Source organism: Thermobia domestica, chromosome 13, assembly GCF_964235325.1.
Source record: "Thermobia domestica chromosome 13, izTheDome1.hap1.1, whole genome shotgun sequence".
NCBI classification, from domain to species: domain Eukaryota; kingdom Metazoa; phylum Arthropoda; class Insecta; order Zygentoma; family Lepismatidae; genus Thermobia; species Thermobia domestica.
In genome coordinates, this window is record NC_137466.1 from 179,299,006 (window position 1) to 179,304,851 (window position 5,846).

Sequence of the window (5,846 nt, forward strand, 5' to 3'; positions counted from 1 at the left end):
TATCAATAAAAAACACATATTTATCTTGTTTGATGCTGTTATTCAATACATATAAAAAGTCATTATAATAATTACAATAAATGTATATATACAAGTATTTATGGAGAAGTTATTTCTAGAGATTCTATGAAATTGAGACCACTTTCGTCTCAATGTTTGTTTTCTGTCTCAGGCCTTGAATTGAGCATCTAGCACACTGACAGTACATGTTTAAAACATCAAATAAAACTATATTCTTCCTAAGTGAAACAAAAACAAAAATCATTGACATTTGAATGCAGTGGCGTATTTAGAGGGGGATTCCGGGCTTAATCCAACCAAAATGTTATTTACTACATTAAAGTAAGTGAGATATGTTACAGAATTTTCACATTTCCAGGACTAAAGTTGGCAAAGCCTTCCCCCGAAATAAAATCGTAAATACGCCACTGTTTCAATGATTCCACTGGTCTACCACAAAAAACGTAGAGAAATCCCCCCAGTATACAGATGCGTCCTTATACTATTTACCATTATGGAAAACTGAATCATTAAAGGATAGAACCTTAAACGAAGCGAAATAACATACGAGAAGCAGTCAAAATGTTTCCAGAATTCTGTTGTGGCTCTTTATTACCACTTGCTTAATCATCTTCAAAGTTGGGACCTTCGGAACACACACACACACACACACTTATTCCGCCGCTCCTGCAATTGGTGGAAGCACCGACAAAATGCCTGTTTTGGTATCTTCCGAAGCTCAGCCGCCGCGTTGGTTTTGATCTCTTCTGCGTTGAGAAAACGAAAAAGGCTCATTTCTAGCTTTGAGAAGAGCCAAACATGTGATGGTGCTAAACTGTTTTTAAGGCTATCAAACTCTCTGAATCAGATTTTAAGGCTATCAAACTCTCTGAATCAGATTTTAAGGCTATCAAACTCCCTGAATCAGATTTTAAGGCTATCAAACTCTCTGAATCAGATTTTAAGGCTATCAAACTCTCTGAATCAGATTTTAAACTATGAAACACTTTGAATCAGATTTAAGGGCTATCAAATTCTCTGAATCAGATTTTAAGGCTATCAAACTCTCTGAATCAGATTTTAAGGCTATCAAACTCTCTGAATCAGATTTTAAGGCTATCAAACTCTCTGAATCAGATTTTAAGGCTATCAAACTCTCTGAATCAGATTTTAAGGCTATCAAACTCTCTGAATCAGATTTTAAGGCTATCAAACTATCTGAATCAGATTTTAAACTATCAAACACTTTGAATCAGATTTAAGGGCTATCAAATTCTCTGAATCAGATTTTAAGGCTATCAAACTCTCTGAATCAGATTTTAAGGCTATCAAACTCTCTGAATCAGATTATAAGGCTATCAAACTCTCTGAATCCCCAATTTGCACATGATCATGATGTTCGAGCGTTACTCCATCTGTGAAATTGCACCAACTGATCACTACGCACTCTTCCGTTTAGCTACACTATTCACACACTGCCTGTTAAGACGTGTTCATACTTGTTAAATTCAGAATTAGGCAACCTAGGGACGGTATTGCACAAGATTCATTGTGCTTGCATCACAAATACCAGAACTATAACAACATTCCGGGAACATTTTGACTGCCCCTCGCACAGTGTTACGAAGAATTACGTAAATAATTGCACGAATATACACTCGGGCACTTGTTCTTTATTCGAATAATAATTTCTTGATTCGAAATAAGAAAGTGTTTGAGTATTCTTTGTTGTGCTCGAATATTAGAGTGTGGAATGCCTGGCTGTCCTCATTTCGATGTTATTTTAATTTTTCCATCCAAGGAAGTCGTGGTGGGTGATAAAATATTTAAATAATATATTCTCTTCTGCTTTATATTCAAGAAAGATAGAACAACACATTTCTGTTCCTTTGTTGTGAATTTGTTCTTGTTTCTTCTCACATTATTTCTTCTCTCCAGTTCTCCATTCATATTAGCTATCGTGTCTCTTGCTAGTTTTCCCCTTCATTGCTACAAACGCAATCTTATCTATAAATATTACTGCGCCAAAACAACTTTCTGTTTGTCTGTATTATTTCGTTTAGTTCTGGGCGCAGAATCCTTTCATTATTTCTTGTATATATTCACTTTAAAAAAAAAAAAATGTGTAAGTTCAGATCAATTTCCGCTTCCCCTTCTTCTTTACACCAAAAACTGTTCTTTGGTTCCTGTAGAGTTGATTTATTATTATTTTGTTTTTGCAATCAACCCTCAAAAAAGTTCATTGTCCTGAACAAAATTCGTTCTAAGTTACCAAACGCTTTTTCAGTATCAATTATATATGCAGAGCTGGCTTTATCATATGTGTAACATGTGCATTTGCACGAGCTGGCAAGTTTCGAGGGGGGAGCAAAATCAATCATGTCACAACTATATTATTTAAAATAAATATTTCTTGTTGGAAACAGACTTCATGATGATGGTAGTTAAATTTATTAAGCTTATCTTCTGTTTGAACACTACATTCATAAATCATGTTGTGAAGAGTGTCTCCGGCTTGTATCCTGAAAATTTAAAAGACCGAAAGTTGAACACTGTGTGGAACAGGCAGACAAACGAACAAATGTAGATCGAGTCATCCCAGGAGCCTCAGTGATGTTCGCCAAATATGAATACCAAATACTATATTAATTTAAAACAAAGACATGATTACTCAAAATGTCTTAAATATTTTTCACCGTAAAATAAATTGTTTTATTGTTGAAGTTCACTTTCGATGCTTTGTGCGTTCAATTACGGGAATTTCCCGACCACTTGCAAGACGAGATTCCAGTATTTCAGGCGGAACGACAGTCAACACAAAATGCACGGTGGAGGGCATATGCAAACGGCTACGGACGAAATTCATCTTGCAAGATTGCAGACACTGCTTGACGGTGATCGGCGCTGGACTTGTATTGTATTGGCGCATTAGCTGAATATTTCTTCCGGATAAGTTTTCCGCATGCTAACACAAGATCTTAGCATGCGGAAAATTGCAGACAGATGGGTACCCCATGCTCTGACCGGAGTTCAAAAGTGGCATAGGTGGGAATGTTCGCGCCTACACTTTCAACGTTACAATGAGGAAGGTGATGACTTCTTGCACCGCATTATTGCAAGTGACGAAACGTGGGAAAGATCCTACGAGCCTGAATTGAAACGTCAGTCGAGTGAATGGCGCCACCCAGAATCGCCACGGCCGAACAGGCTTAGGCAAGAGCCAGCAAACGTGAAGGTGATGATGATAATGTCATACGACCACGAAGGCATTATCCTGCCACATCAAGTTCCACCGGGCGTTGCCGTCAATGCTGCATACTATGCTTCATACCTCAGTGAGCATTTGCGACCAATATTGCGGCGCAGACGTCCACACCTCCTGGAGTCTGGACCATTCTCCTATACGACAATGCCAGATGCTATATAACGCATCCAGTACAGACTCTGTTACGACGATGGAGTTGGGAGGTACTGGAGCACCCGCCATACTCCCCGCATATGAGCCCTGCGATTTTGATATTTTCCCAAAAATGAAAGAACCTATCAGGGGCAAACTTTTCAGAGGCATTCCGAGTATTGTTCGTGCTTTAGGGCGCATTGCCAACATCCTCTTACAACGTGGGGCTTTGACAGGTATTCAACGGTTACCAGACATCTGGCGAAGGGTTCAACAGACTGGCGGAGACTACATCGAAGGACTGTAAGCTTCTTGAGGTGAGTGATTCATTACATTCCATTTCGCAATTATGTTGCCACTTCGAGTTAAATGACCCTCGTAATACGAAGAATTTTTAAAATGCATATAATGACATTTATTCCTGAATACGGATGAGGAACAATCTAATAAAAATTTTAGATAGTTTAATTTGGTGTCTGCAACCCTAATTTATGTTTATTAGATTTGACAATGAAGCATTAGTAACAATACTTGATGTTAACTTCTGTTTTTTAAAGCGTCAATTTGCTGTTACAGAACAGACCTTTAAGCGCCTGGACTTATGTGCAATGTAATCACTCTCACTGTGACTGAAATACCTTCCGTTACCTATCTCCTTACGGCTGGCGGGAGAGGAGGAAATAACTTGGGGCCTCAATGCTCTGTGCTAAACACGAGGAATGTGAAACGGCTTTCTGCTTCTCGCAGGAAAAAGGACTGATTCATATTCTCAAGGACGAGAGAGCTACGCAGTAAATTTCCGAAGCATTATATTTGGTTTGCGACGCTTATTATAAAATTAATATCAAAGAAAAAAATAAAACACAATGCACTTTTCAGTTTCGGAACACTGCTGAAATGTTTTTAGGATTTTACATCAAAGAAATCCTACTACATCCGAACTTGTAATTCTAGTGTTGTCATTAGGAGAAATTGGGATTGTTTGTCAAAAAAATACAGAGGGCAGGGATATGATAGCGCTGCTGTGATGAGTGGTACCTACTCAGGTGTTTAGAAAAAACTTCAAGAAATTGAGGAACAAACTATATATATTCACTGCGTGGTCCATAACCTAAACTTTGTCATTAATGATGCTGTCAAAGGTGTAAAAGAAGTTGACAGTTACTTCACAACGCTCCAGGATTTGTATATATTTCTTGGCCAAAGTATAAATACGTGGGATATTCTGTCATCATTGACAGGAGAATCAGATACCACTTTGAAAAAGCTCAATCCAATCAGATGGGTCTCGCGGTATCAGTCCATTGTAGCTAGGTCAGGTTGAGGTGTGCTGATGTGATGAAAAAAATCTCCGAAAACTTTTATTGGCAATTAAGAAGGCTAACGAGGTATTAGAAGCAGAGCGATTTTCGAAAGTCATGGATTCCTTCGACGTCGTGTTTTTGACTATGGTGCTGTCAAAAACATTTTCACAACTGAACATTGCATCGCAACTTCTCCAAACTAAAGAAATTGACCTTGAGAAAGCTTTGCACATTCTTGAAGAAAGCGGAGAGGAATTAAAGACAATGAGAGAAGATACCATCAAATAAAATAACAGGCCACAGCTGTGGCTGCAAAATGGAAAGTCAGCCCTGTGTTCGTAGAAAACAAGGGAATCCAAAGTAAAAATAAATAAATAAATAAATAATAAAATAAATAAACACTTCGATGAACTGAGAGATCATCATCGGTTTCCGGACACAGGCTTACTTCAGGTTAATGTTTACAATGGACTTCTAGATATCGCGTACAGTGAAACAGAGAACCGTTTTACATCGTTACAGACAATTCTTGATGAATTTTCAATCATATTCCCGAAAATACCTGTGAACATTTAAGACGAAAGAATTTTAGTTAAGGCTGAAAAACTACAAAATAAGTATCAGCAAGATATTGGCCCGTCGCTACCATTGGAATTAATTTTTCTTCGCACTGGACTTAAAAAACATATTTCAAAGATTAACACTGTTCTTGAATTCGCAGTGAAGTTTTGACTACTCTTGCTTTATTCCTGACTTTACCCGTGACTGGGCTTCCACTGATAGGTCAATCTCAGTTCTAAACAGGATCAAGAGCTATTTAAGATATTCAACGACACAGAAGAGAATAAGCGACTTGGGAATATTAGTAATCAACCATGAGAATGCTTCGATTATTGAAAAGGATTTATACGGGAGTTTGAGGAGATGATATCGAGGAGCAGGCCCGTAGCCAGCCTGATTTATTAGGAGGGCAGAAATGAAGACTCAGGGGGCAATGACAAGGACATCAAAGAACACCATAATATTGTATATTTATTTATTATTTACAGAATCTGTATTTTATTTTTGAATTTTCGAAATCGTAAATTTTTGTTTAATTTTTTGTGTGCTTAATACAAGCTCTTTGCGAGGTATTTTGTTTCATA